This window comes from Thunnus albacares, chromosome 15 (genome assembly GCF_914725855.1).
Source record: "Thunnus albacares chromosome 15, fThuAlb1.1, whole genome shotgun sequence".
Classification (NCBI taxonomy): Eukaryota; Metazoa; Chordata; class Actinopteri; order Scombriformes; family Scombridae; genus Thunnus; species Thunnus albacares.
This window is the reverse complement of record NC_058120.1, coordinates 15244427-15265395: the sequence shown is the minus strand read 5'-3', so window position 1 is coordinate 15265395 and position 20969 is coordinate 15244427. Positions and strand designations below refer to the sequence as shown.

General features: G+C 42.6%; 1 protein-coding gene across 19 annotated transcripts in view; it reads right to left on the bottom strand.

The window, feature by feature from the left end:
• The window catches only part of LOC122998026 (uncharacterized protein C2orf16-like), a 177909-nt gene that overhangs the window by 39197 nt on the left and 117743 nt on the right, over positions 1 to 20969 (bottom strand). Inside the window, exon 1 of one of the 19 annotated variants that reach the window (XR_006407327.1) lies at positions 4041 to 4276. The exons of the other annotated variants lie outside the window; for them this stretch is intronic. The gene's annotated coding sequence lies outside the window, so the exon portion shown is untranslated. Of the gene's footprint in view, positions 1 to 4040; positions 4277 to 20969 lie in introns of those variants that run through there. 19 annotated transcript variants of the gene reach the window in all.

Sequence of the window (20969 nt, the reverse complement as noted above, 5' to 3'; positions counted from 1 at the left end):
TGCTCCTCCTCTCAAAGAGCTAAGCCAGGAGCAAAAGGGAGGAGGAGGCGGAAGAAAGGGAGAAGAGGAGTTAAGGAGGTGGTTGACGGGAAGGGGGGTGAGGGAGAGGATGATGAGGGGATGATGATAGGAAGAAGAGGAGAAGGGCAGCAGCAGTGATAATCCAGAGAGGTAGCGACGAAGTAAGAAGAGAGAGCAAAAAGTAGGGGATGATGACATGGAAGTTGAAAAGGAAGCAAACAGAGGACAAGAAGGTGAGGGTGGATGATGAAATAAGATGACCATTTTAAACACAGTCAAGAACAAGGACAAATCTAACTGTTTGAAGTCAATAAGGTTAAGGGGGTGAGAAAAAAACAGCATTCACTATAAACTTTTCATTATATGATGCAAACACACTGAATGAAGTGGGTCCCCTCCACATTTCCCTGCTGTGTAATTTGGTTTTCCTACAAGGTTAGCTCCCTTGGCACTTGAAGCCCACCGCATCCTAATCCACCTCCAATGTCAAAATTTGCCAGAGAAGGTGTCACTCAGGCGATTACTGAATCACCTTAGTGAGCCAATTACACTGTGTGCTGTCAAGGCCAATAGCAAACAGTGCCTCACACACAGACACCCACAGCTTGGCTAGTGTGAAACAAAACATGAAAACGGAATTAAGCTCTAGTGACCCCTCACCCCACTACATGCAATTTTCATAAGAGTAATCAGCATAATGTGCTAGCTTCTTCTTCCCACTTCCCTTGACCTTAAAAGGAATGTTTTTTTTGTGAAGGGGCAAAACTTCATATTAGATTTGAACAAAAGTACCGGTGTAGCATTTGAGTATGCAAACTGATTTTTAAAAATTTTCATAAAGGTTCTTGTGATATTCGTGGCTAATGTGCCTTTCTTGTCTTTGTCTTATCTTTTATCACCCAGGATCCTGCTGCTGACTGAACACTAAACCATGGAAATTGTTTTGGTTCAGGTGAGAATAGAAATGAAGGTAAGATTCTAGAGAATTAATGGCTGTCACAATAATTTCACATCACTTTCACTTCTTTTGCTCCTTCTGAAGCAAATAGAAATATACAATAGATAATGAGTGCACTCATGTGTGCGTGCAGTATACATACACAAATTGTACTCAAACATCACCAGCCTACTCACATCAATTCTACCTGCCAGTGAGAACCTCAGGTGTGTGATCTTGTCTGAAATATATATATTTTATACCCCACTACTGCTGGATCCAATCTACTGGTAGACCTCAATACACTCCATCCAACCTGTCATGCATTATACATGTGCTGTGTGAATGTCCATGTGTCCCTGTGCATCCTCTGCCATCCTAATTGACATGCAGCGGGTCCTAGCAGCTGTGAAGCTTTCTGTGCATGCACGTGTGTGTGTGTGCGTGGGTGTGTGTGTGTGTGTGTATAGTGTGTATAGCTCTCAGTAAAGCCCCTGCATCCTCTAGGCCACCTGGACATAATGGCCTTCAGCTGCCACCATCACCACCAATACAGGCAGCAGCAACAGCAGAGTTAGAGACTCATTTCCACACTACCCATTTTCTTTTTATCACACACGGACCTAAAATATTGTTCATTTAACAGTTTGCAAGAGAACAAGACTAGAGTCTGTAGCCATGCTCAATGAGGCTGTACTCAAGCACAGCCGTGCTTTGTCAGCATGCTAACTTGCTCACAATGACAATGCTAACATGCTGATGCTAAGCAGCTATAATGTTCATCATTTTATTTTAGTGTGCCAGCATGCTAGAATTTGTTAATGAGCACTAAACACAATGGTACAGCTGAGGCTGATGGGACTGTCATTAGTTTTGCAAGTATGTGGTCATTAACTAAAGTATTGGACAAATAATATTTTGACCTGCTGATGGTGCTACCTATAAGAAAGGTCTGAGGATCGTGATAAAGATGACGATTCATCTTGAGGAGAACATGAATGCCTGAATTGTCACAATTTGAAAGCTATAGTTGAGCTTGCTGGCGTTCACATAAGGCCAGCATCCATCACATACAAAATATAAAACACATTTCAATTTATATTAATAGATATAAATGGAAACTGTTAAGTCCAACTCTGCTTAAATTTGCAAGTGTATTTGGATTTTTTTTTAGGCTCTGCCCTGCCCTGACATTTTGATAACAGATAAGTTAGCTGGCCCGCCTGTCTGCGCAGAGAGCAGCTGCGCACACACCCCTTGAATCAGGTTATGGGTTGCCAGGTTACGGTGACAGATGGGTTGAAATTGTATGTAGTGTGTGGATTGTGTGTGTAGATTGTGTTTCATGGATGATCTGGCAACTTGGGTAACATCAGACAAACATAAAGAACTTATGGATCCGTGTATGATGATCATTCATAATAAAGTTTGAAGGCCATGCAAATTACAGGAGTTTCCCAGGAGAAACAAGAAAATGGGAGGGTGCTGGGAGACAGCCTTGAAATACGGGAGACACCTGGGAAAAACCAGGTTGGCAGGTCTGCTTTTCACTTCAAACCACAAATATCATGGTGGCACTAGAGGTCTAAAAGTCAGCGGATCACTGAAGTCAGGATTCAATATTTGGAAACCATGAATGTCTGTTCAGGATTTTATGGCAATCTATCCAGTAGTTGTTAAGATAATTCAGTCTGGACCAAAATGGTGGACCAACCAACAAACAGACAACATCCCCAAAGTCATGCTGCTAGCATGGCTACAAATGGTAAAAATAGTCAATACAGGCAAACACACAATTTAAAAAAAACACATCTGAGCACACACATACAAGTACATTTGAAAAGGATACGTTGTATACAAATCGTGACCATAGAATTCAATGTGGACCACACTTCTCTAAGACATACCGTGTGATATGCTCAGTAAAGGTTAGTTGTTTGATGTTAAAACAGTGTGTGCATCTCCTGCGGGGTTAGATTTTACTTTCTATGTGTGATATGAACCCTCCGTCTTTGTAGAGCTGCTGGTGATACCATGATTTCATTTTTCTTTACACTGTGGGCCTCATGTGAAGGCCTCTGTGGCAGTGAGATATAGAAGTTTCTTTGAAACTTCAGATATGTTCTTTGTTCATAGCGTATATGCGATCAAGTATGTGTGTATGTGTGTGGGTGCGGGGGTGGGGGGGTCGGAGGGGGCTTTTTTTCGATCTTCCCTTTTTCCTCATCTCAAGTCTTGATTCTATATTTTCTTCCTTTCCTGTATCAGAAGCCTTTGATTCTGTCCTGCTTCTCAATTCTTCATGGAACTCCAGCATTTCAAAGAGTTCTTCTTCTCTCCCCTCCTCCTTCCCAGGCGGAGTGCTGGCCAAGTCTGGGAGAGGGACTGCCCATCAGAGGTTGGCTGCTATCAGCAGGGGGCCGCATGTCTCCAATTCAGGTCAGCCTTAGCTACAGACGGGGACTTTAAAGCAAGCCACAACGCGTCCTGTGATCCCAGTAAGCACGCTTGTTAGTGGAATTGATAACGGACCCATACACCTGGGTCCTCTGAAGTTGGCATGGCATTTTAAAGGGGAAGACAGGGAGCCAGGGCAGCCAGATACCGCATGCAAACGTGTCGAACCGAGAAAGGGAGGGATGGGGGGAAAAAGGTCTTTTTGGCATGTGACGAAACAGAATATGTTTGGGGGAGCGACCTAGAACATTGTGGAATTATGTACAAATACAGGGCATATGGCATGGAATCATTCTGAGAATCCTAAATATGTTTTGGCTCTATCATGTTACCCCCTGTAATTTTAATTGCAGAAAGTTTGAGTAATATGTAAATGAATTACAAATCACACGCATGCATACTTGATTCCTATATGTTGCATTTTTCCATTAAAATGATGAAATATAAACCTTTTATTTAAAAATGACATTGTTCTAGTGTAAATCTGTATGTGTGCCCTTCAGAGGCAGCAGTGCAGCTGATACAATATGTCCCAGCATTTCCCTTCTGAACAACAGTAACGCAAGCGCCATGCTCAGATGCCACATTTATGATAATCAGAGTATAATTCATTTATTGGGTCTACCTTTGCCATGTGTTGACCCCACGGCCATGTTGCCAACTCACATCTGGCTGCATGGTGCGCCGCTCAGTCCTGGATGGGATTTGCCCCTGGTGATGGGGCATCTGGGAGGCCAGATGAAGCTGAGGCTTGATGAGTGCTTTGTCTATTATGGATATGGGGCTTTATGGAGACATTGACAGCTGCACATTGACAGTCTCCTGAGCAGTAGGCCTACTTCAGCAGTTGTGCTCTTTCTGTTGTCTAGAACACAGAGAACAAACACAGAGCTCTGAATGTAAGCTCAATTCTGTGTTAGCTACAGCAGGTTTTCAGTAAAACCTTAATCTGAAAGGAAGAGGAAGGATGACCTGGTGCTATTTTTTATTGTTGATAACATTTAAATTATTTAGTCTAGTCATAAACCTTTAAGCACAGTTAAGTTGATTGATACAAATGTTAAATCTGCAATCAGGATAAGCCTTGAGACCACAGACATATATGGAAAACTATTTTCTGTAATTGCAACCTACCTAACGTCAGGCATTAATGCGTACAGTAAGCGTTGCCCCTAATAGACTGCATGGATAAGATGCACCCACTAGTATCAATACATGTTTCTAAAAATTACACCAACAGTCAAAATGATGCTGCCAATGAATGAACCTATCAGCACATCCGTTGTATGATCCTGACACTCCAAAGTGATAGGTTCTGGGTCGGAGGGGTGGATGGAGAGAGCTTGACGATAAACACGAATGAAAGATCATCCACCGACAAGAGACATGTAGCTACAGACCAGGCAAGCCGTGTTGACGTTCTCCAACCTTCCCTCCTGCCCGCCATTTGTGAAGGATTTGGGGATTTCATAATTTCCTGTTCTTTCTGAAAGGGGGATGGCAGCACCTGGTCCACACAGCTGTACTTCATTTAGAGAGCAATTTGAAAAGAGCGAGGGGGAGAGGAGAGGAGCGGAGCAGCCTTGTCATTAAGGGCTCCAGAATGGCCTCCGTTTGTTAGACACATGGCACAGAGTTAATGCCGCTGAATGGGGAATAGGCGCTGTTGATGCTGTCACAAATTTCTCATAAGTGCTACGACATCTGAAAAAGCCACTCCAAGAGCAGGGAGGGGGGAAATTCAAATTTTCCTTATCAAAGAGGGTTTTTTTGTAGGTAATTGACAGCTGCGGCTAGGATGTAAGCATGTGTTTCTGTCTGTTAAGATGGATATTCTATTTGTGTACCATTTCATCTTTCATACACCTTGAAGTTTGTTGTGCATGCAGGTGATGGCTGTGCTGGAGTTTGTATCAATGAGTTGACAATGAGAATAATAACCAGATTGTTGGTAAACTAAGGTGATGCAAAGGTTTGTTGTGCGGATGCGCAGCTGCCTCGCCTCTTCAGAGTTGATCTAATTGATTTTGACGTGCACATGTGCAGGGGAGAAAAAATAGTGAGGCGGGATCAAAGGCAAACGCTTTATTGCCACATCACAGGCCCCTGCTGCATTTTGAATTCTACCAATCTGTCCAAACAGTCAGATAAAATCCTGCGATGAAGAGATGCGCTTCTCTCTCTCTCTCTTTCTTTCTCTCTCTCTCGCTCACCCTGCCTACCCCTCCCTTCCCCTCTCTCTCTCTCTCTCTCTCTCTCTATCACGCTCACTCACTACCTACCTCGCTCTCTCCCTCTCCTGCCTCCTTTGCTCTTTCTCTCCTTTAGAGTAAATCTCAAGTGGTAATAAGTGATGCAAGAGCCATGAGGGCAGTATGAAAACACTGATACATGAAGGTAAAAACAACTTCCACAACAACTTGTCAGGGACTTGACAGATGTGAAAGAACTAAAACAGGAGGAGGTAAAATTCAAGTTTGTGAGTTACAGAAACTGCCAGAGATGCACTACTTTACTCTGAATGGCAGAAAATGAGCTTCTTTTAGTATTAACAACCAGAACAGAGTTTATCACTGGTGGGTTTTTTGTCTTTCTTTGTTGATAGTAAATGCCCAGTAACACCACAAAGTGGCTGAGTAAAATTCATTCATGTGTCCTCTCAGAATAGGCGTTGCTGGAAATGACTACTTACAGGATGTGCTGCACTTTTGATCAGACTAGTTTAATTTGTGGCAAAATGGATATGAAAACAAAATCTATATTGGCATTGCTTGTCAATCAGCAGAGCAGGGGTATATAAAATTGGATATTATAACATATTTTACAGATAGCTTACTCCATTTTGGACTCTAGTCTATGTGAAAGCACTGCACAAATTTACTTCCACTGACAATGGCAGTTCCTTTGAAATTAGTTCATTTTGGTCAAAAATTTCACTGTTTTAAATTCAATGTTTTTTAAATTAGCATTTAAGCAGAACAAGTATGATAAAAATAAGAGATATTGCTTTCACATTTTACAAACACACAATAATGCACACAGCTGTCTTTTTCAGTCGTTAGCCATCTTGACTGCTCAGTGAGCAGTGTGCCTGCTCTCTGTGCTCATTGTTAATGGGATGCTAGAAAATGTGTGCCTATGTCTGTGGGCAGTGTGTAATAACAGAACCACAGTTGGACTATCCATGCTGAGCTCAAAATGAGAGCTACAATGAGAAGATGAGGACAACATACACACAGGCGCTAGCGCACACGTACACACATGCACCTGGCAGGTGTGTGAGGAGGCTGTGTGATATGGTGTCGGGCTCCCACAACCGTCCGGTCTCACAGAGCTGTGCTTCTCAAATGAGTCAGAAGCAAATCCTTTGGTAAAAAGCTCAACAGTACAGAATATATCTACTGAGCCTAGCCAACCACTGCCATAAATACATATTGTTTAACACATTTGTTGACTCAATCTCACCTCATATGCTTGTTTCAACAGTTACTGACACTGACATAACAATGATGGATTTCTCAGCAAGAACTGGAACTAAGAAGCATCCTTTACAACCAACCAACAACTTGATGAGATCTGTATGGAAACTTGTGAGTGGGCTATGCGGTTTGTCAAGTGTGCCTTTGGCAGGGCAGTAGTGGTAGTGATGGTGGTGGGTGGTGGTGGGGGTGGAGGGGGTCAGGGGGGCTCTTGGCTGCTCTCCTCCCTCCTGTCAGCCCCCTCTCTCGGCCAGGCAGGCAGGCTGTGTTGGGCGGCCCGGCTCCTCGGTAGCAGATGCGAGCCCTCATGTCAGAGGCAGGCAGTGGCCCGACGGAGTGCCGCTCGTGCTCATACCTCATTGAGCCATCTCCCCTAGCAGATGGCGCGCTGCTGCGGGCGCTCCTCTCCCCGATAATTACCAGGCCTCGCCACAGATGGAAATGTCAGTCAGCCTCACAGGTCCTGGTTCCTGCCACTGCCTCCGTCCGCGGCCCCTCTACCTAGGCCGGGCACTGCCAACACTCACCATGTGTTCTGTGACTGCTGACTATGCAGGCAACAAAAGAGAAATCCGCCCACATGAATATTCATACAGGGATGTTAGGTAGCTAGCTGTAGACCAGACTGGGCACCAGCAAATAGTTGGCCAGGTGCAGGTTGTGACACCGATTTCCAACCTCTTTTTGTCTTCCACTTCTATACTGTGTCACTGTTCACATTGTGTGACACGGTGCAGTGAAGTGTGCCTTGATCAATCTTGTGTCACACTGAAAAAGGAATGGTGAAATTATACCTACTGCTTTGTACAGTTGTGGAATGACATATTTAGGAGATTAGGATAACTGTGTTTGCAAAATGGATTAATTCTAGCAGATGCCAGGACTAACCCCCACTTATCTGTGATAAGGTGACCAGATGTCTCAGCTTGGCAAAGGCAACACTCTCCGAGTTTTATTACTCGGCGCCAAAGCATCCCCCGAGAAATTTCTCCGTGCATTCACAGATAATCTACCTTCGCAGAGAACAAGGCGACAGGGTTTTGCCTCTTTGTGTATTTGTCCGTGTAAGAATTTATGTGGACATGTTGCCTAGTTGTAGAGAGCTCAAGAAGATTAAACTAAAGTAAATACCTTTGTGCCCAAGTGCCAGCACAGCAAGGGAAAAAGACAGAGAAAATAAGCACTGGCTTATTGGAAATATCACTTTGGTACAAATCTTATAACAATGTTTCTCAATAGAAAACGGCAAAGTAATCATTTTGAGAAATCTTCAATGGGCTTTGGTCTGTTTGTTTCTCAACAGGAATCATTTACTCTTATTTTGCAAGTGTGTGTTTGAGTGTGTGAGCGTAAGTGAGACAAAGTGTTTATTCCTCATATACGAGTCAAACCATGACGCTTCTCGAATATTATAAAATCTAACATTATATCATTGTCAAAAGAAAGGAAATGCAGCACTTATAAGAATTATATTTTTCATCTTAGAGTGCCAGCCTTAAAATCTATCATCGCTAATAACAGGTGATGATATAATTGCATGTTATACAATAACATTTTATGACCATCTATTTTTTAAGCACTGCGATGTGTGCCTCGATATAGCATCCGTAATGCACTTCAATCTAGGTTGCAGTGTCTCACCACAATGCTGTTTGCAGATCATAGAAGCCCACATAATAAAAACTGGATGTGGTTGACAGAAGAAGTGATATGAGTCACTGTGAGGGTGCCTATAAGTTATTGCGGGCAGTGATGTCTTGCTAACTGCAGTGCACCACTGCTGACAGTTTAGAGTGTCAGCCACAGAGCCCACTGTGCAGGTGGTGAGGATTCATGCTGTTGCAGAGCATCACGCATAACAGCTTCAGACACGGAACAAGGAAGTCAACACTTAGTTTGAACTTATAACCAAACTCTGCTGTGGTTTTTGACATTGACTACAATACAGGAGTAACTAGTAAGGGGCAGCTGTGTGGCAAAGAAGGAGGGAGACAGATCCTTATGACGCCAAAATAGTCAATAAATATTTGGTCAAAACTGAGACCACATTCTGATTTTTGACATCAGTCCAATATATGTGTCAATTTCGAAATGTGTCATTTAAAAAATAAAATTAAACTAAAAAAATAAATAAATAACAGCATGTAAAATTTATCGAAACTTAAAAACAGAGATAAAAACTGCACTGGAGCGGGTTAAGGCTAGCTGGAGTGCATTCACAGTTAGGCATAGCTACCCATTTCCTGTGATATAATTGAGGTTTCTATACAGCATAAACAAAGCAGTAGTTATATTTAATCATAATGTAAACACAGATAAACTAGTCCTGTGAAAGCTAACTAGCCTCGCTTAGAGGCCCTTTTGATTGTCCAAACATAGACTGTAGCTAAGCAGGCAACAGCTAACCCCTTTTTCTTAACCTCATTGTCTCTGTAGTTACTTCTGTCTGCCTTGTTAAGCCAAAGAACTTCAGGCAGACTGCTGAAGTGTCCTTGAGCACCCACCAGATCCTGGGGCACTGTTACATAGCTGAACCCAGTTTGACCCCTGTGGATAACGGCGATTGAACGGACACTTCTCATTGACAAATATGCAAATACATTCCAACGATAAATGTGTGCCTTTATCTGCAGCAAAGCTGAAGGCGTAAATAACCAAATCAGCAGTTGTAATGCATGCGTATGCAGCTTGGTCATTTGTGATGACTGATAAAGTTTCGATAGTCGAGTGGTGCAGAAGAATCCGTTTCATCAGGGGGATTAATTCTAGTCCAACTGCCAAGTCCTAACTCACTGTTCTCTTGTTAGGCAGACTGAAAGATGAAACTTGAAAACATGTGATGCAACACGAGTGCAATGCAGTCAGCATAAAATAACCAGAAGAATCCAGCCCTCTACAAGACTGAAAGCTGTCGGCAACTCGATAACTCATATTCTGTGTCAAACAGTAGCATTAAAATTTAAAAAAAGATACTTTTGTAATAAAAAAACCCCTGTGTAAATTGTATTACTAGCTAACAAAACAGGTGGATGTAAAGAAAGCTAATATACAGTTTGTGCGCTTACATAATGTCTACATGTTGTTTGATTATCCATCATTTAGCAGCCACTTATAAGGCCTTTTGTCAAACCATGAGCGTGGCAGCACTCGATATAACCTCTGATCATAATTAAAAGTGGACAAATGAGACTCAAGATATCACACCTTTGTGTGGTACAGATGCAATTCAACAGAATGGCATCAGTCTGTATCCCTTTTCTCTTTCTTCTTTTTGTCTTGGGCTGACAAAGCTGGCCCCTCATTTCCATTCTGCCCATTATGCAAATGAGGACGGATCACATACTGGTTCAGATGAGTAAAGCAAGTGCAGAGGCCAGGTCTCCTTTAGGACCAAGTGGAAATTTGCACTTAAAAGCCATTTTGTGTGATAAAACAATGGCCCAGGTGCTGTGCCCTTGACCAAGGGCTTTATCGTCTCCTGTGAGGCAGAAAGTTGGTGTCACACCTGTTTCAGCCCCTTTCTGTCAGCTCCTGGCCAGTTCATTCAGCCTGGCTGACAACTGACTACAGATGATGCTGTCAAAATGAATTTATGGTTTCACCGCTTTCTAACCCACCACTCCACTCACTGCTAAAAGTTAGTGCCATGTACATTTTTATGATTGCTGTGATAGGTGTGAAAAAGACTGAAAAAGTAACCTGTCTTTTTTGTGATGCTTGTTTCTGTGGATATCACATGCCTATTTATTTTATAACCTTGATTTCATGAAAAACAAAGGGCCAACAATGTTGTTTAACCTTGTTAAATATTCTACATTTTCATTAAAGGGGACCTATTATGCTCATTTCCAGCTAAATATGTTTATTCTGGACTCCACCAGAGTAGCTTTGCATGATTCACAGTTCAAAAAAATCCTTATTTATCTTATACTGGCCCTTTATGCAGCCCCTCAGTTCAGCCTCTGTCTGAAACAGGCCGTTTTAGCTCCCGTCACTTTAAGGCTCCCCCCCTCCCATTGAGACCACTCTGTTCTGATTGGTTAGCTTCCAGAAGCTGCATCACGGCTGACTTCTGCTGGCTCTGGAGGCAATGTACACAAACTACAGTTGCAAGATTTCACTTATTTTTCTCCTTCTTTACTCCAAATGTGAACTTCTCAAATCCATCCGTAAATGTTTGAGCCTGAATCCGATCCAGAATATGAGAGTAGACAGCACAAACATCAACAGGACATCTCTGTTTGGTAAATATTACGCTCATTACCTGCTTATTATGTTACATAACAGTGTAAGTTACGTGTGGGAAATGCACTAAAATGCCGACTGAAGTGGAAAACGTCTGCTGTCAGGAAATAACAAAGGTAACGTAGTTAGTAAAATGTTATTCTGCCGTCACCAAACAACTGTATAGTATCTCCCTGCACTGTGCGTGCTGTGCCTGGAGCAGATGACCATAAAAAGAAATCCGTCACAAGTTCTCGAAAGTAGAAAAAATGGAGGTTGGCAACCTCCATTCAGATCAAATTGAAGCCTGAGCTTTTTGCTCACAGGGATTACCTCATATGTTTACCTCATTATATGAAACTTTGGCCACGTTTAATATGAACATATGACATTGTAACATTATATATATGACAGAAAATAATGAAAAGCTTAATAGGTCCCCTTTAACTGTTAATAGTTGTCAAGGGGGCACTGCACTTGATAGATTAACAACAGAGGCCATATGTTATTTGTTACTTGCAAAAATTTTCTTTCCTCATACAATCATGTTGTTATTCCATGAACAAAGCTAGATCAGAGAGATTAGCACCCATCACCTAATGCATTCAATCAGCAAATCACCTCAAACCCTGTCAAACAATACTGACTTTTGGCACCCAACCAAAGAAGAAATCACTCATCTGAGGATTTCCCTAAATAATCTGGTAGGAAGCTGATGATTTGAGCATAAAAGGCCGACCTTCTGTAAACATACATTAGAATACACGCTCTGTAAGTGTCACATTAGGTTTACACTTTTAAAACTCTATGATAATTTCAATTCGCAAACATGCTTACATCTCATTGTAAATATTTTTAGAGAATATTCTTAATCAACCCACAGGTGTTTAGATTACCAGTCCTTCCAAATAATCATGTACAATGTAGTTGCCTTAAAACCATCCAATAAACATTATTGCTGGTGGAGACTAATTTCTGGATATTATGCTCTTTTTTTCATTCACAGAATGCAATCTACTTTCAGATTGTCTGAATCTGAATTACTGAAATTAGATTATATAGTGAGTCATAACTTAGTACCTCAAAATGGGGGTTATTTTAAGCCATTAGTCAATACACTTTCAAAATATGCATATAATTTAAATACATTTTGGTTTAAGGCAGTTCAACACTGTGTCTTCTCAGGCACTCTCATCAAGTCTAAGTCATTAAAAAGAAGTTGTAAGATATGAATTGTCTAGTGAAAACATGCAGCACTGTGAAAGCTACAAGTTCCCCTTTGGGCTTTATGCATAATTATAATTTTGTACTAGTTTGATAAGATAAGAATGAACAATGGTTGCAAAAAATGTTGAAAAATTAGTTCTCAAGTTGCTGGAGCCAATTATTTTCTTATGATAAAAGTGTCCCTTTATCAACTGGGATCAAACTATGCAATTAACATTGGGCATAGATAAAGCATAAACAGTCTCTACAGTTTGAAAAGGAAAAGCTGTTCTGTGGTGCTCTGCACATTGGCATTGCGCTTACATAAAATTGAATTCGGTCTAAACATCGCATGCACACATTTTTGCAATCTGCACTGCACTAAGGGCCTGCTGCTTTCACAACCTGTCCTGAAGAGCGAGAGCGAGAGCGAGAAAGAGGAGCTGTCTGTAAAGGAGGGAGTGAGCGAAACAGGAAAAGAAGTACAGAGTAGTTCAGAGTGGGTGTGCGTGCGTGAGTGAGTGAGAGAAAGTAAGAGTTGGGTGACCTTGTTACCAGTTGGGTTGAGTTGGACAGGCTGGTAGGAGGTTGCTGTCTACGGGGAGGGACAGACAGATGCTCGCTCTTCTCCCTGGGCAAAACATCTCGCCTGGTGCAGGCAGCACACAATCTGGCCCGGGCAGCTGTAACCCTAATGATCACTGGTGGCGCTGCACCTGACCGACCGACCAGCTCAACACTCACTCAGCCCTCCCCTTCCCTGCTCTCCACTCCCCGGCCCTCCGTCTCCTCTTTGACCTCCAACGCCTCCGAACTCTGCGTATAGAAACTAGTTATGTTCACAAAGCGTAGAGGAAAGGGGGTGCGTGGCTGAGACGAGAAGGTGGTTTAGAGCAGACGGGGGTTAGGCGGGGGAAAAAGGTTGATATGCAAGTGATGGGGAAGACAGAATAGGTGGGGGGGAAGAAGCATTGAGCAAGATGCATGTTGCAAGAAGAGAAAGTGTGGCCAAGGTAATCAAGGCAAGACAGTATATATGGATACAAGAAAAAAAATGAAAAAAATGTTCAGTAATTTATAAAAGAAAGAGATCAAAGAGTAGACGTAGAAACATGTGTAAAGGGCGAAGGAATGGAGAAAGAAGGGGGGGGTGTAAGGAGCTCCCATGCTCCCCTCCTGCGACCACTGATCCGGTCTGAGCTGCTTATCGGGTCTCTCCCACACCGCTCTCTGGTGTAAGGGCTCAAACTCCTGGGGCTCTGACTAGCTGCCTGGAAATGTGTCAGGATAGATGTACAGCATGGATGGATGGATACAGATGAAAGACTGGCAGTATATATATATCTATTGTGAAGGCTAAACAATGACTGGCATGTTAGATATATGTATGGCTGGGTGATTCATCAGCAGGCGTCCAATACCTTCAGACCAACTGATGAGCCATTTAATATCACATAATGTGCATGGATAGCTCTAGGAGTTATATTTAGGGGAAAATGGTTCCATTACACCCCTTAATAAGTTGCACTTAGTTTCTAAAACGGCTGTTAATCACATACTATTGCTCATGGCAACTTAAGTGGGCAGATTTACAGTAATACTGACTCCTCTGCATAGTGAGGATTACAGTAACTAAACAACTTCTAAAAAAGCGGATTTATACTTAAGAAAAATACATGTGTAATATTTTATGTGATATTAAGCTATAGCTTATATTTAAGCTACAACAAAAAAGCCAGACATTTTCAGAGAGTAATTATTTTTCTGTAGTATTTTTTTTTCCACATTTGAGAGGAATTAGTTTTACCAAACATGTTTTTTGTTCACTCTGTGAATTATGAGTTGTAAGACTCCTAATCCATATTAATCAAAGCTGAGCTGTTGTTTTCTCTAGCATGCATCACACACACACAAACATGTTGTACATAAAAAGGTCATCCACAACAACCTCCCGTGGTAAACATTTTAATCCCAATTAATCGCTAATTCAGCTCATCACTCTATCCGTTCGTTTCTGTGAGACAGTCCAATCTAGATTTGCAGGGGTGACAGAAAGCTCATCTGCTGCATGAGCCTCAATGCTGATGAACAGAGAACGGTGGAAGATTGTTGTTGTTTTTTTTTTTTTTTTTCTGGTCAAGTGTGCACTTTCAAAAGGGGGTGCTAGTTAGCTTCATTTGGCTCCTCTGCCTGCTCTGCACTGAATGGGGGAGAAGCCTTGTTAGACTAAATGACAGAGTATAGAGCACAACAATAGAGAACAGAGAACGCAAATGACTCAAAGCTAAACACCTTAACAAAATTATCTTGTAGTGTTTTGATTTTTAAAAATAATTATTTTTTGTCATCTTATCTCTCAATAAAAATGGTTGTGGATGATATCTGAACATCTGAGAGTTCAATATTTCCTGTAAAATCAGTCAATCTTAAAATTTCCTTCCTTGCTGAGCTGCTCAGAAAAAAAAAACACGCATAAAAGTGTGTTTGTTGACAGGGGCAGAAAGAGCAAAGGAGCTGTAGATGCCAGAGAGAGAGAGAGAGAGAAAGAGACAGACAGCATCTGTGAGTGAGAGAGAGGAAGGAGAGTGAGAGCTTGAAAGTGCGAGAAGGGGGATCGTGGTACTGAGTGTGTTTGGAGATTGGCCTGGGCCAAGAATGTGTCCGTGACTGCTGCTCTGTGTATCTGCCTTGCCTGGGTGACACCGGTGACACAGACATTTCCCAGCAGCCTCCTTGCAGTCCTGAGCCACTGCTGCTCTTCCGGGAGCCAATCTACACACACACACACACACACACACATTGCCACCACAACCACACACTATCACTCTGTCTTTCCCCTCTCTAGGCCAGGCAACAGGCTCTGTGTTAGCCTAAGCAGACCAGGACTGTCAGAACCATATGACCCCAACAGGGCTTCTCATACTGTGCTGCTGCTCTGTAATCATACTCTGCCGGCCAAGACTGCTCATGTTCACAGTATGTTTCCAGCACAGCAGTTCCTCCGCTAGGGATTGTTATCCATCCATCAACTTGGTTTGGTGATTTGTGGGGCTCTATATGCTGCGGTTGAGACATCAATCAGCTATATGTTACAACTTGCAACCCCACTGTATGGTCAAATGGGACAAAAACACAAGCAATTCTATCATTAAGACATATTTGTCATATAATCTTTGAATTTTCATGGATAAATAGACAGATAGATAGACAGACAGTGGACAGATGAATGGACAAACAGGCAGGCAGGCAGGCAGGCTCGGGATACTTAAAATCATCCAGCCAGGATCTGGAGAGAGTTCACATCCTCCTCCAGCAGCCCAGCTGTCTATCTGCCATGTTTTCTTTATCAGCCCCTCGTCATCCGGCAGCCCTGCACATGACCAAATTAGTCCCAGTATCAGCCGTTATCTGTCCATGGATGGCCTGCCTGCCTGACCAGAATCACTCTCTCCCCAGTCCTCTGCTACACTGGCTGCTCCGGACTGAGGAAACCCAGGCTACGGATCCTGGGTTTGAGCCTCAACAGACTTTGCAGAGCTCCGGCACAAGGAAAAAGGCCCTGCTTCCTTTTAAGGCGGCTGGCCTTGCTTTGGTTTATAAATATATGAGATATAAATTATATATTTATATACCAAGTGAGGGTCAGTCGGTTCCCTGAGGTAAAATAAAAAGCGCTGCGAAGGTGGAAGAAAAATAATAAATGAGATTGTTGGGGTATAGACCTGGGGATATTTGCTTACTTTAGGTTCTGTCGGCAGCAGATGTACACCGACCTTGTAACTTTGAATTTCTGGAATGGCTGTGCTCAGTGGACGCCCTGGCAGAGTGCTCTCTCCTGCATAAGCAGAGCTGAGGGAAGATTAGAATTTGCACTTGGCTGGCATTGCTACATGAGTCACTCATGCCCTGCATGTGACGTCTTAAGTAAGTTTCAAGTAGCAAATTCTCAAAGTAGAAGATTAGCCACTGGCATATGCATTCATCTTAATTCATGTAGTATTTTTCTTCTTGGAACTTGGGATTTTACAGTCCCATGACCTTAGGTGCACTGGAGATTAGTTTCAATTTCAGAACCATTTTCTGAAAAACTTCTCATGCTTAATTAAAGGAGCTAGTAGTCCTTCTGAAAAAGTACAGATAAAAGAGTCTATGAAATTTTGATATAAAGGATTGCTGCTATCTCTTTTATGTAATATTCAGGCTAGAAAATATCTTAACTGTAGTTCAAAGAACATACAAACAGGAGGACATGGCATACATGCATAGTTCCAAACACATGAAAATGCATACATACACACACATACACAAGATGTTACAGAGGCCCAATAGAGATGGGGAGAGTGTATGTCAGGGGGACAGGAGGGATGCGAAGAGGTGCCAAAGACCACAGCACAGTGTCTGTGCCAAGCAGAACTGAGCGCCCGCTGCCATCCAAACATAAATAAAGTGCTTTTGGCTCCCAGCAGCCACCAGTGTGTGCTGTGCATCCGCCAAAGCATGTTTTTTTCTGACAAAGTTAAAAACAGGACAAATTTGATGCAATCACTTGCTGGAAATAAATATGTGCCATGTCTTGGACAGATAGGGTGTGAATCAGATGGTCGGTCAGTTATTAAGTTCCGTAACTTCAGGATAGATTTCCTCTTCAGACTTTTAAGAGCCTTGGAGGGAAAAGACACAAACTGGGCACGCTACACAAAGTTTCTCCTTATTTACTTCTTTACAGCTACATGCTGTAGGGGCCAACAGGATTTGCACATATTGAATCATATGAGCAACTCAATGATCTTCCTCATCGGGGAAGTGAGACAATATAATAATGCATTGAACTATTCTTACTGGAATTTACTAAAAATTTACTTAAAATTCCCTCAGTGGTAATTGAGAATGACGCTGAATTTCAGCTTATCACAGAGGACACAAATCATTTACTCTACTTGGTGTTTATTTCATGCATCAGATGCTGGTCTTCCTAAAGCTGAGCGGGTGTGTATGCATGTGCATGGGTGTGTGTGTGTGTGTGTGTGTGTGTGTGTGTGTGTGTGTGTGTGTGTGTGTGTGTGTGTGTGAATGTACTGATGTTCCTGTTCCAAATAGCCCCAGGCTCCATTCCCACTCTTCACCCTTGTATCAGCGCAGACTGATTAAGGCCATGATCTCCACTGCTTCTTGAACAACGCTCACACCGCTGATGGTACCCTGGCCCATGACTCTTGGGTGGGTAAAAAGGCATATTGCCATAGCAACACAGCACTTTCTCTGCCAAGGAGTTGACCTGCTACTCACATGATCAGCCAAATGGCCTCTGTTTCTGTTTTGTCTCTCTCACTCTCTTACCCTCACTGTCTCTGCCCCATCATCTCCTCACCTCCATCCAAGCTGCCTCTGTTTGGTCTCAGATAGCTCTCTGCATGTAGACTAAGATATAAAGCCCTATAAGCCCCTGCTCTACTCCACACCCTGTTTGGATACTATTGACTTTAATACCTTGAGATCAAAGTTGTGCACAGTGTAAATCCAGAAGTGGGGGAATAAGCTAGAGGAATTCATGGTGGCAACAGTCACCACTGCTAACACTCAGATGCCACATAGCAATAACACTTATACCACATTTGGGAGCAAATACCATTTTGCTTCACAAAATGACATAAAGTGTACAATATAACATGAGACGTGTATTTGCATATGCTTAAAAATGTCAAAACATAAAATGTATGCTAAATGGTATGACTCATATTTATAACTGCAGTACCATACAGTTGCAATGTCTGTGAACTCCTTAGTTTTACAGAACCCTCAGTGTGATTTGGCCCAACGTAATTTGGACCACCAGGGTCCTTAGACTAGGTGTCAGGTTACACACACTGCTTTAGTGAAATCCATCTCCTCCATCACAGGGGCTGTGGAAGCTGACTGGCCGACTGTCTGGGTAGCTGGCTGGCTAAGTGAAACCCTGGCCGGCTTGTGATCACTCTGATGTGGGGATTTCTTCCGGCACTGGCCACTCAGCTCCATTCCGGAGCAGTGACTCTGACAGGAAGTAACACATTAACAGAACAATCAGGTTCCTTGTTAGGGAGCTTTACACCACCACAGCCTGCCATTAACACTGCTGGGGAATCTGGTCAGTTGATAAGGCCTGACAGATGAAAGTTACAGTAGAATTAGCAGGCTGCAAAGCTGCAGTATCTACAGCGCCAGTCGAAACTTCGGACACACTTTCTCATTCAAGAGAATGGGAGTTGAAATTGCCAAAAAGCATATTATTAAAGAATTTTTTTTTTAAAAACACACATAAATGTGACATTTCAAAGCATCTACAGGAGTTTTAAAATAGCCCTTTGTTGCAAGTGCATACCCACACAATGCAAATGTGGTTTTGCATGTTTAAAATCTTTGCATATTGATTTTTAAGGATAATCTAGTGATGTTTCTATTTATCTTGTGTTATGGCACAGGTGGTGCTGGCAAAATGTTTTGTTGTTAGACCTAGGGGATTTTTTTTTCCTCTAAGCCATACAAAACCACTGGAATGACCCTTTAAATTTATTTTCCTTTCCCTATATCTCCTGTAAAATAATATAACCCACAGGCAAAGCAAAAGGAGAGAGGACGTCTGCTGTTCAGATGCAAGTTAATAGGAGAAGCCCTACATATCTGAGTCATGTAGCCAAGAATGCAATAGAACACAATCAGCAACGAAGCAAACCTAAACGGGTGCGTTGTCTGGTTTTCACTCGCCAGCAAGCAACTCCTTGGTTCACCGAAACCTTCTCATGGTGATGTCATGTGATAACTGAGAACTTCAGCACCATGTTCAAACTATACAAATCATCTGTGGCAAGTTGTTATGGCTGACACCAGTCCCGACAATCACCAAAAAAAAAAATCTCTGAAACTAAAAACAATGAGATGTAAATCTTCCCAAGTCACCAACCAAGAGATAAATATCAAGGCTGATTCAATGTTTGGCATAGCTGTAATGGTACTGTTGAGATTATACTGTTTTGTTCTTGTCAGATAACATTCATTTTGACATTTGTAGGACTCCCAAAGCTCATTGAAATTCTTATCTAATGGGCTATTTGCTTTTCAAATATTTATTGTCGAGGCAGATATTTAAAATATTCAGTTTGGTATCAGCTGTGAGGGTACTGCATATGCTGTGCAATGACAGGACTTTGTGTACCACATAGAAGGACACAACACAAGATAAAAAGAAAAAAGAAATCATGCACTCTCTCTCTCATACCCTCCTTATGCCCTCCCTCCCCCTCCCTCTCTCTCCAGACTCTCTCCTACCCTTGCAGGGGAGGAGAACACAGCCGTATGTGTGGCAGGTGGACTTCCTGTCTTCATAATTAGAACCAAATTAGGTTAAACTGCAGTTCTTCCCCCAGCCCACAGTCCATGGAGAGCCTCTGCCCCTGCACCTCCAGGCACACAGAATTAGCTCGGCCACATACTGGGAGCCTAATGGACAACCGTGTACACCATGGCTGCTGTTCACGAGCTAGATAACACCCTGCACCTGCACATATCACACATCCCATGCACTCTCATCATTAAACATTGCATTATATAGCTCCTGAGTGTTTACACGGTAGAGCTGCTGCTGTTGTGGTGGTGCAGGTGGGGTTGGGATGTGAATAAAGCTAGGGTCCTATTGGTTTGAGATGGAGTCTTTATTTTGGGTGTGAACAGAGCTCTAATTGAAGACTGATGGATTTACATTAATTTCCTCCTCACACCTGCCTCCTTTATCTTCTCTCAGATAGCACAGGAGCGATGGGTTCGCTGGCCGGCCCGCCAGCTTTTCTATTATGAATTATGGACAAAGCCGAGCGCATGCCTCTCTTCAACGTACACGACCACACAGAACACTATCATTCAGTACAGTTGCTAGCACAGTAGCAAATGTACCTGAGAAACTGTGAAATCCAGCATGTTTGGGCTGCCGATAAAAAAAACAACAAAAAACAGGGCTCTTCAGCTCTTCTCCTGCTGTTGTTTGTGTATATTCAACACAGCTCTGACTGGTCAACAAAAATGAGCAGCTATTAAAGTGACAACACTGAAAACAATAGTAACTAAAATAAGTTTGGCCACATTTGGCATTTGTCCAGCTCAAATTAGTGGTAACGTACCATATATCATTCTTTCAAAGCTGGTACTTTGAAGTTTTTCAACATTCAACTGAGGGGAACATTAAACCCATCCTTCATCTGTCTGTTTGGTGTTGGGGGGGAATATGACCTAACATGGAGTCTGAAGGCTGAAAGGCCAGGGGCTAATGGTGAAGAGCCCCAAGCTGTCAGATGTGACTGACAGAGCTAACTGCTCCACAGAGATGACGGAGAGGAGGAGTAGCAGGGGAGGACAAAGCAAACTGCTCTGTATGGGAAGTCAGGGTAAGAAAGGGAGGGAGGGAGGAGGAGAAGGGGTGGAGGCAGTAGGAAAAAGAAATTATGGAAAAAGAGGAGTATAATGTCTCCTCCAATGGTTCAGGGCAGACCCCACCAGCTGGAGAATAATTGCTGAGTTGGGGAAGGGAGAGGAGAACAGGCTCTCATGATTGACTTGTCATTGATCATAATCTTAATTGCATGCATCCAAATCCCCTGGGTGTGATTTGTCCACTTGGC